This window comes from Trichosurus vulpecula, chromosome 3 (assembly GCF_011100635.1).
Source record: "Trichosurus vulpecula isolate mTriVul1 chromosome 3, mTriVul1.pri, whole genome shotgun sequence".
NCBI classification, from domain to species: domain Eukaryota; kingdom Metazoa; phylum Chordata; class Mammalia; order Diprotodontia; family Phalangeridae; genus Trichosurus; species Trichosurus vulpecula.
This window is the reverse complement of record NC_050575.1, coordinates 50,341,142-50,352,515: the sequence shown is the minus strand read 5'-3', so window position 1 is coordinate 50,352,515 and position 11,374 is coordinate 50,341,142.

Sequence of the window (11,374 nt, the reverse complement as noted above, 5' to 3'; positions counted from 1 at the left end):
TGGTGGGAAGAAGGGCCTTGATTTAATAGAGCCGAGCGGACGGGGGCGTGGTCATGGGAACGATTGAAGTTACAGATGAAGTAGCAGGTCCCGTGAGGAGTCTCGTGCTCAATGTTAGAGTCTCTAGTCCTAAGTCAGAGTCCTAATGATTGTAGTTACTTTTCTCCCAGACCTTAATTCCAGTTTATATTTTCAAGCCCAATCCAAATGCCATCTCCTCTAGGAAACTTCCTTTGTTTTCTCCGAGGTCAGTAGGAGCAAGTCAGTTGGGAAAAAGACGCCTCCCTTTATCTTCTTTCCCCGCCCCCCATCCAAAGCTGTAACGGATCTCTCTCTCAGCAGCACGTCGTGCTTTTCGTATGTATTTACAAAGCTCCAGTTTTTCTGGTAATCGTGCGTGTATCTGGAATGGTCTCCTTTCACCTTCGCTCCTTGAATTCCTAATTATCTGTCAAGCTTAATTCGAATGCCATCTTCTCCAGAAAACTTTCCCTGGTTTATTTGACAGTAAGAATCTTCTCCTGAGCAGCTAAGAAAACACTTCGTTTTGCATCTCTGTTGTAGTTACTCTGCAAATACAGTGTAATATAAGCATACGTTTTAATGTTTTCCCCTACTAACTAAGCTCTGAGAGGAGCAACTACTATTTTTAATCTAATTTTTAATTTCCCTTCTGAATATGATCATTAAACAAACACTTGCTGAATTGAGTTGTGTAGGTGTCTAAATCTGGTGACTTTTTCTGTTTTGGCACTTTTTTACTTCTCTGTCCATTTTGTTGCTGTGTTTGTTCATAGTTTTCGAAGAGGACCATGGCATCGGGGAACTGATGAAATGACTTGGAGTTGACTTTGATTTGAATGAGGGAGGGCTGTGCAAGGTCACCAGTCTCACTTTCTCCTCCAGAACCATCTGGGTCCAGTGGCCTGATATTCATCAGGACTAATGGAGATGGCCCAGGATGCAATGGGAAACCCTGGCCCTTTTAGGCTAAAGCCTTTTCATGTCCTCTCTTAGAGTGAGGTAATGCCCTTTCAGTATTTACCCTTCTGATCCCTACCCTCTTCCCCACTTCTGGATACTTTTTCTCCCTAGCCTTCAGCGACACTGCCCTCCCCTGCTTTCTTTGATTGTTTCATAGTCCTCCGCTCTGTAATTCTGATCTTCATTGCTTTGCTCTCACCCTCTATTCCATTTAAACGCTCCCTCTCCTGTGCATCATATCAGCTCCTTCTGTTCATCTATTGCCTCTTTTCATATGACTACCAAATCTATGTATTTACTACTAATGCTACACTTGAACCCCCAGTTCTGAATCTCTTCCTCCTTGTTGCTGGGCATCTTCACTTGGGTGGCCCACTGGAACCTCAAACTCTATATAGGAGAAGAACAAATGGGAAGTTCTATTCTGGATTTGCTTTTAACCAATAGTGAGAAACAATTTGCTGCATTGGAAATGTTGGAAACATTGTTAGGGATCGGAAAGATTCTTCTTATAGAATAAGTACAACAAAGAGCCCAAAATTTCCTATCTTAAATTTTGTGATAGACAAGAAAAGAACTGTTGAGAATTGTCCGACAAGACATTGTAGTTTTTTGGAGTATAGATTTCAAAGGTTCTACAAAATTCAGTCATTCAACAAATTTATTTAGTGCCACTAGGGTGCCAGGCACTGTGCTAAGTGCTTAAGATAGAAAAAAAATTTCTGCCCTCAAGGAGTATACACATTGTAATGGAGGAGACATGAAAATAACTAATTACATAGGCATATGAAGAGTAAATGAAATCAATCTAAAAGAGGAAGGCATATGTTAGGATACCAGGAAATAAAATTCTGATAGTCACTACTGGCACAAGAAAAGAGGTAGCTTGAGATCTGCTGGAATATCTTCAAGGTGTGGTACATGGCTTCTCTGTAATGGATGGGAAGCTCTCAAGAATTAAAATTTGAATTTATAATTTAATGGTCTTAACCAATCAAACTACCAGGTGCGGAAGAAAGAGGGATGTGGCTAGGTGAAATAATAAACCGAATTCATTTGGAGGAACAAAAGGTCTAGAAAATAAAAAAAAAAAATTCCAGACCTTAAATTATGTTGCAGAGTAGTTATCATAAAAATTGCTTTGTCAATGGTCAAAAAATAGAGAAGTAGATCAGTGAAACAGGCTAGACAAAGCAAGAATCAGAAATAATTGAACTCAATAGCCCAGCAGTGTTCAGTAACCTAAGAACATAAATTATTTGGGGAAGAACTATTTGATAACAGCTGGGCAAACTGGAAAGCAGTTTGGTAAAAGATGGATTTACACTGGTATTTGATGCTATATAACAAGAGTTCCAAATGGATGATCAACTTAAATATAAAAGGTCACATAAAAATTAGAGGAAAGTAGATGGAGATAATATTTTACAACTTAACTGGAGGGTAAATTTTTAAACAAGGCTTAAAGGATATAAAAGAGAAAATGGATAATTTTGATGTCATGAAATTAAAAAGCTTTTGTGAGCAAGATCAGTACAACTAGGATAGAAAAAGGAAATGATTGGGAGAAAACACTTTTGTATCAAGTATTTCTGATAAGGGTCTGATATTCAAGATATGTGAGGAATTAAATACACAGATAGGATCAAGAGCTATTCCTCAAAAATAGCAACAAACAATTCTCAAAAGAATTGCAAATTATTAGTGTGGGGGAGCAAAGATGTTGGAGTGTTAGGAAGTAGTACAGTGAACTCCCCCAGACAAACTCCTCCAAAAATTGCACTAAACCTTGTTTGGGGAGATGCAGAAAAAGAGTGAATCATTTGTCCAGGCCATCTCGCCATAAGGAGATAGGGCTACACTGAGCATGTTGCATTCAAGCATCCCAGTGCCCAGGGAAAGGTTGTACATGAGGGGAAGACAAGGTTCCAGACCCATGCAGGAGCACTGTGCCAGGGACAGGTGCCAACTGGCAGCTTTTTTGTCTACTACCTAGTTCTGGGTCACAGATTCAAGTTGGACTGAAGAGTCCTGTGGAGGGAGGTGGTGTTCCTAGATAGGAAGAGCCTAAGAAGTATACAGAGAAAGGAGAAAGTTCAGAAGCTAGTAGCAAGCAGTGTGGCTCAGACTTCAAGTGACCCCATTTCCAACATCTAGCCCAGCCTACAGAGAAATGATCAGGGCAGGAATCCCAGAACAAAGGGGAACCTATAATTCTGCCACTCTGAATCAAATGTTTTCCAGTTAGCTGAGAGGGGAGAAGTTTAATCTAGTGTAAAAACAGAACCAAACCCAGGTCAGTAACTTGGGGAGCTCAGACCACCAAGGTTACCGTAATCAGACTTTGCCCTGGACCAGACAACTTAAGGAGCACTGAACGCTTGTAGGGCCTTAGCCTATTCCTGAAATCCAACACAACACTCAATACTCCCAAGAAAGCAGAAACAGAACCAGCTCAGACCTTCCCTCCAGAAGTGAGGTGAAGTCCAGACCCTAAAATGAAGTGCAAAGTTAGGAAGTAGATTGGAAAAATGGGCAAACAAAAAAAGTGTCCTGTTATAATGAGCAGAGACACACAAGACACAAACAGAACAGAATAACTCCAAAACATCTACAAGTAATACCTCAGAAAAAAACATCACTGGGGCACAAACTCAACCTTAAAAAAATGAAGCAAGAGATAAGCGTTTTTATAAGGGGAATGAAAGTATTTCAGGAAAAAATTGGAAAAGAAATAACTATGGAAGAAAGATATAGGAAACAAAATAGTTTGGCACAAGGGGTACCAAACCTTGTCCAAGCAACAAACTCCTTGACAATCAGAGTGGACCAAATGGAAGCCAATGTTGCCATGAAGCAACAAGAAATATTAAAATGAAATCAAAAGGCTGACCAAACAAAAGAAAGTATAAGGGATCTCATAGCAAAAACAACTGTTCTGAAAAACAGACCATGAGAAAAAATTCTAAAAATCACTGGACTATCTGAATGCCATGACCAAAAAAGAGGCTAGACTTCATTTTTTAAAAAATATTTGTATTTATTTTGTTAAATATTTCCCAATTATATGTAAAAAAATTTAACATTCATTTTTTTAAAATTTGAGCTCCAGATTTCTCCTTCCCTCCCACCCCTCTTCCATCTAGGTATCGTATTTCAAGAAATCTTAAAAGAAAACTGCCAAGATCTCTTAGAACCTAAGGGTAAAATCTAAATAGAAAGAATCCAGTGGTCACAGTGTGTGTGTGTATGTATGTGTATACACATGCACATACAAATGGTGACCAATGATAATACACATACATATATACATAGACATATATATGTGTGTATATACTTATATATATGTATATGTGTATATATACATACACTGTCAGAAAGAAATCAAGTACTGAAGACCTATAGTAAGAATTATAAACATAGCAGCCACTACTATAAAGGAGTGGAGAATTTGGAATTTGATATTCCAGAAGCCAAATTATAGGGGCTTATAGTAGCTAATAACTTGTCCAGCAAAACTGCTTACAATGACATGGGGGGAAATGGACCTTTAATGAAATAGAGGATTTCCAAGCATTCCTGATGAAAAGACCAGAACTGTAGGGAAACTTTTAAGTTCAAACTGAGGAATGAAGGGAAACATAAAATGGTAAGCATAGATGAATGATGATGAAGAATTAAACAAGAATAAACTGCTTACATTCAAATATGGCGAAATGATACTGCTCCCTCTGAACTCTACTATCATTAGGATATTTAGAAGTAGTCAGATCAGACAATGCCTGGTAGAGTTTCAGTTATGTCTTAATGATCTTAAGAAAAGAGGGGCAGCTATGTGGTTCAGTGAATAGAACACCCAGCCCTGGAGTTAGGAGGATCTGAGTTCAAATATGACCTCAGCTTACTAGCTGTGTGACCTTGTGCAAGTCACTTAACCCAGATTGCCTCACTTCCCGCCTCAAAAAAGAAAGAATGGAAAAAGAAGGGAAGAGCCATACAGTGGAAGCAGGAGAGACAAAGGAAGGATAGGGAAAATTATAATTAGGGTGCACAAGTAGGCATCTATCCAAAAAGAAGGTGATGAAAGGAAGTGACTACCACTTCAACCACACTCTTATATGAACTGGTTAAAAGAAGAAGTATACACATATACCACACATTGTTGGGTACAGAAATACATTTCACTAAACAGGAAAATAGGAGGGAGAGGAGAAATTGGAGGAAGTGTAGATTAAGGGAGGGATTAGTCCTAAGCAAAACACTAAAGATATACAGAAATACAATTCTTTTGGAGGCAGCAAAGGATGGGAATCTGAATGGATGCTTATAAATTTTGGAATATATGAATAAGATATGGTATATAAATGTGACAGAATACTATTGTGCTGAACTCTTACTAGCATAATGACCAACCAGGACTCCAAAATGCTATTGAAGAAGCATGTTTCCCTCCTCTTAAGAGAGAGGTGAAGGACTTGAAATGCAGAGTAAGACAAATTTTTTTTGACCTGGGTAATGTGGAAATTTGTTTTGATTGATTATACGTTTGTAATGGGTTTTGTTTTTCATGTGTTCTCAACTGGATTGGGGGTGGGGGAGTATTAGAGTGAGAAGGTGAGAAAGCAGATCTTGGCTGATGAAAACAAATAAAACAATAACTGAGCGTTAGGAAGGACTAACTTCTGTAGGGAAGGTTTTTTTCTATGTAGTCTATAAAAGCTGTGGCAATGTCTCCACCCTTCTTTTTTGGACCTTCTTCCCTTTGTAGAAAGACACCTTGTGTGAATACGTCCACCAATTTAGATTAAAACAAAGTAAAGAAGGCAGAAGCAAGGGCAAGTTGCAGGACAAATACAAGAGTATGGCATGGTCTTATTGAGAATAATGTCGAGAGTGCGAAAGCTCAGAATAAGCTGAAGTGGGCAAGAAAACCTAAGATTAAGGGGAAAAAAAATTTAAGGTATTTGGTGGAAAATATAATAAGAGCTAGAATTGCTACTCAGGGTGCATGGGATGAACATGACTGAGCTAAAGCTTTAATTTAGCTTCTGTTTTCTCTGCCGAAGAGAATGATCTTTGGACTGAAAAGGACAAAACAAAACAAAAATAGCTAATAGACTGCTGATAATCCAAGATCAACAAATGGTAAGAGAGTGCTCGGCAGCTGCCCTTGATGAATACAAATCACCTGACCTTGACCTTAGGTTACTGAAAAAACTGACAAATATGATTGCTAAAATACTGTCAGTAACATCTGAGAGAGTTGGAGAATGGAATAGGTTATTACAAGGTTAGAGAATGACAAATTTCAGAGTTTCAAAACAGAGAAGTAAAGTCTGCAAACTATAATCCATTGAGTTTAACTTCAATTTGTGGCACAGTTCTAGAAGATATTATTAAAGAGGTAGTTAGTCAATATTTAGAAAAGGAAGTAGTGATCATCAAAAGTAAGCTTGACTTTATCAAACAGGTCACATCAAACTAACCCTATTTATTTGTTTATTTGGGGGCAAGACTACTAAGCTGGTAGATAAGCTGGAAGGTTTTCAAAGGAATCTTTGAAACTGTGCAATTTAGTTTCACTAGATGTCTGTTGAAGTCCATGCTTCCAAATATAAAATTTACATGATTCAGAGGGATGCTGTAGATATAGTTTACTTAGATTTTAAGGAAAGCATTTGGTAAAATTCTTATGGAAAAGAGGCAGAAATATGGGCTAACTGGATTCAGAATTGGTTGAATAGCTGGACACAAACAGTAGTCAGAATGATTTGATGTCACCGTGGAGGAAGCTACAAGTGAAGTTGCCAAAGAGATTTATACTGGACTCTGAGCTGTTGAACACTTTTATCAGTAACTTAGATAAAAACAGAGATGGCATGGTCTTTGAACTCGCACATGACTCAAAGCTGAGTCCTAAGATTTTGTATGACAAGATTTAAAAAGATCTTGACAGATTAGATTGTTGGGCAAATCAAATAATATAAAATCTGATAGGGATTGGCAGAAATTAGATATGGACTAACACCTCACATGATGTATCAAGCAAGATAACCCCAAGTGAGTAAATGACTTAAATGTAAAAGGTCACATCAGGAACAAATTAGAGGAGCAGGGAAGAAATTACCTTTCTATTCTATGAGTAGGGAAACAGTATATGATTGAGCAAGGGGTAGAGAGCATCAGAAAAGAGATTTTAGATGGTTTTGATTGCTTAATGGTTAAAAGGTTTTGCATAAGTAAAACCAATAAAGTTAGCTGGGAGAAAATCTTTTCAGGGAGATTCTTGGATAATGGTCTCATTTCCAAAATACATATGGAACTAATTCATATTTATAAAAAAAATTGATAAATAGTGCAAGGATGTGAATAAAATTTTCAAAGGATGAAATTCAAGGTAATAAAATCACTAAAAATCAGAGAAAAGCAAATTAAAGTAAACTGAGGTTCCAGCTCACACCCACTGATTGGCAAAGGTGAAAAAAAAAAGTAAAATGACAAATATTAGAGGACCTGTGGGAGAATATCTAGATTAATGCAATCTAATGTTGGTAGATCTGTCTCATATCCAGGTACTTCAGTCTATTTGAATTCTAGTCCATCCTCCATTAGCTGTCAAAGTGATCATCCTAAAGCTCAGGTCTTTCCATGTCAACCCCCCCCGCAACCCCATTCAGTAAACTCCAGTGGCTCCCTTATTTCTAGGATCGAACATAAAATACCCTGGCTTTTAAAGCCCTTCACAACATGGTCTCTTTCCTACCTTTCCACTCTTACACTTGCATGTACTCTACAATCCAGTAACACTGGCTTCCTTGATGTTTCAAACACCTGAATGAGCACACACTATACTCCATCTCCTGCCTCCATGCATTTTCATTGGCAGTCCCTCATGACTAGAATGTTTTCCCTCCTCATCTCCACCTCCTAGCTACCCTGGCTTCTCTGGCTTGCTTCAAATATGAGCCAAAATCCCACCTTCTGCAAGAAGCCTTTCCCAGTCCTCCTTAATGCTAGTCCCTTCTCTCTGAAACTGTCATTAATTTATTTTGTAATATATTTTGTTTGTATATAGCTGTTTCCGTGTCATCTTCCCATTAGATTAATACATTCCTTGAGAGAAGGGACTTTTATCTTTCTATGTATCCTTAGCACTTAGCATAGTGCCTGGCAGTGCTTAATAAATGCTTGAGGACTTGACTGTGAATTGGTCTAGCCATTGTGAAAAGCAATTTAAACTTTGCCCAAGAAGCCACTAACCTGTGCGTGCCCTTTGATACACTAGGCGATATTCCTGGAGATCAAAGAAGGAGGGAAAGGAGTCATGGTTACAAAAATATTTATAGCATCTCTTTTTTTAGTGACAAAAAATTGAAGATTAATCCCCATCAATTGGGTAATGGTTGAACAAATTTCGGTATATGAGTGAAATGGAATACTGTTGTGCTATAAGAAATGATGAAAGGGACAGTTTCAGAAAATCCTGGGAAGACTTGTATGAACTGATCCAGAGTGGGGTGAGCATAATAACTTGAAAAAACTTAAGAACAGATTATCGGTTGGGAAATGCTGAACAAATTATGATATATTACTGTAGTGGAATATGAAAAATATAGTTTCAGAGAATTGTAGGAAGTTTTGTGTGAACTGATGCAGAATAGAGTGAGCAAAATCATTTTGAAAGACTTAAGAATTCCAAAATATCAGTGATGAAGAATGCTAGCCATCTCCTGAAACAGTGGTGATGGTTTCAAGATTCATAGATTCAGAGTGAGGCATACATTTTTGGATATGGACAATGTGGAAATTCTCTTGCCTGTGTATTTTTGTTTCAAAGGTTTTACTTCTCTTTTCAGTTGGGGGATGAATGGGAAGTGAGAAGGGCCTATCATTAGGATACTCCCCCCAAATGGAAGAGAATAGAAGGTAAGTCAAAAGGAATCACAGAAAAGCAGAGCAATTTTGAAAGTTACATGTTAAATTGATTTTATATTTGAAAAGCTCTACACAATAGAGATTCACAGGTTAGTAGAAAGTTCCTTCCTGTTCTATGATGTATGTGGAAATCTTCATTTTATTTGGTATTTAAGTTCAGAACAAGAAAAAGTAGAATAAATGTAAAGTCTTATACAGGCTAAAAAGAAATTAATCCCACAAGTACATGATATGAGGGAAGCATATTAGGTAACAGTTCTTCTGAAAAAAGACCTGAGGATTTTTGTGGCTTGCAAACTCAATATTTGTCAGCAATGTTCTATAGCAGCCCAGAAAGCTAACATAATCTTAAATTGCATTAAGAGAGGTATTAGGAGGTGACAGTCTCATTTGACTCTAGTCTGACCACATTTGAAGTACTGTGTTCAGCTTTGATGGCTACATTTCGAAAGAACATTGATAAACTGGAATGTTTAGAGGAATGCATCTTGGATCATGAAAAGTTTCAATCAACAATCATTTATTAAGGCTTACTTTGTTACCAATCACATGCTAGTGATACAAATACAAAAAAAAATCACATAATCTCTACTCTTAGATATTCTAATGGGAGACAAGTATTTATGTATCCATATATACAGAATAAAGGTAAGTAAAAGAATGAATATTAAATATTTATTAAATACTGAGAATGGCAGCTAGGTGGCATAGTGGATAAAGCTCTCAGCCTAGAGTCAAGAAGACTCATCTTCATGAATTCAAATTCAACCTCAGATGCTTACTAGCTGTGTGACTCTGGACAAGTCATTTAACCCTGCTTGCCTCAGTTTACCTCATCTGTAAAAATGAGCTGGAGAAGGAAAAGGCAAACCACTCCAGAAACTTTGCCAAGAAAACCCCAAATATGGTCACAGAATGTCAGACATGACTGAAATGACTAAACAACAACTACAAATTACTGAGAATGCAGCTAGAAAAGCAAGACAGTCCCTGGTCCCAAAGAACTCACATTCTAATATGATGACATCATACATAGGAGATTTCAGCTTTAAGACAGATGGAAAAGTTTAGTGGTCCTTAAGATACAGTAGCAAGGCAGAGGGTGATGCATCTTCTTTGGTGTCATTTCCATTAATAAAACCGTATCTATTTCTGACATTAAGCCATTTGACAGTTCCATAGACTTTGGTCACTTGGTGGTAAGTATAAATGAATAAATAAAAAACTAAAGATAATAAATATTAATAAGTAGAAGGTAGTTAAATACAAGATAGTGGGAGAGATGGTATTAATTACTGGGGAAAGTAGGCTTCATGTAGAAGGTGATGGATGTAAAAGATTTAACTTAAAGGAACAGAGGGATTCTGTGAGGTAGAGGTGAGGAGGGTCTGCATTCCAGGCATGAAGGATGGCAGTATGAATGCATGGAGTTGGAAGATAGGAGATGGAATGCTATGTGTGAAGAACAGAGAAAGGACCATTTTGCCTGGATCATAGCTTAAGGAAAGAAAGTAATGTATAATAAGTCTGGAAAGATATCTTGGAATCAGTTTCTGTTTATAAACAGGAGAGTTTATAGTTGATTTTAAAAGCAATAGGGAATCACTGGAATTGATTGAACAGGGGAAACGTTTTTTGAGTAAAGAAAAGCACTTTTGCAGTTGTGTAGGAGTTGGTTTGAAATGAAGAGAGGCTTGTGTCAGGAAGGCCATTGCATAGTCTAGATGAGAGCTTATCAGGGCATGAACCAAGGTCATGGTTATGTGAATAAAGAGAAGTCAGATGTGAGTGATGTTAAGGAAGTAGAAACAAGATTTAGCAATTGATAGGATATGTGAAATGAGGATATGTGAAATCATTGAGGATAATGCCAAGATTACAAACCTAGGAGATAGAAGACTAATGGTACCTTCAACAGAAATAGGGAAATTTGAAAGAAGGGCAGGGTGAGAGAAATGGTAGATAATGAATTCTATTTTGGGCATATTGCTTTTAAGATTTCTATGAGACACTCAATTGTAAATGTCCAATAGGCAGTTAGTGTTGCAGGATTAAATGAGAGAAACTGAGGCTGGATCTGTGAGTCATTGGCACAGAGATGATAATCAAACCCATGGGAGCTTATAGGTCACCAAGAGAATGTAGAGAGAGAAGAGAAAAAAATGCTTAGAACAGAACCTGAAGCACCTACAATTAAGGTGCATGATAGATATGATGAATGAGCAACTGAAGAGTAGTCAAACAAGCAAAGAATCAGGAGTAAAGGGAGTAGAGTCACAGAAACCCAGAGAGGAGAGAATATTTAGAAAGAGCATGTGGTAAATAGTGTCAGATGCAGCAGAGGTCAGAAAGGATAAGGATTGAGAGAAGACTATGAGAGTTATTAAGAGATGATTGGTGACTTTGAGAGAATCTCAGCTGAGTGATGAGGCAAAAGCCTGGTTATAGGGGACTA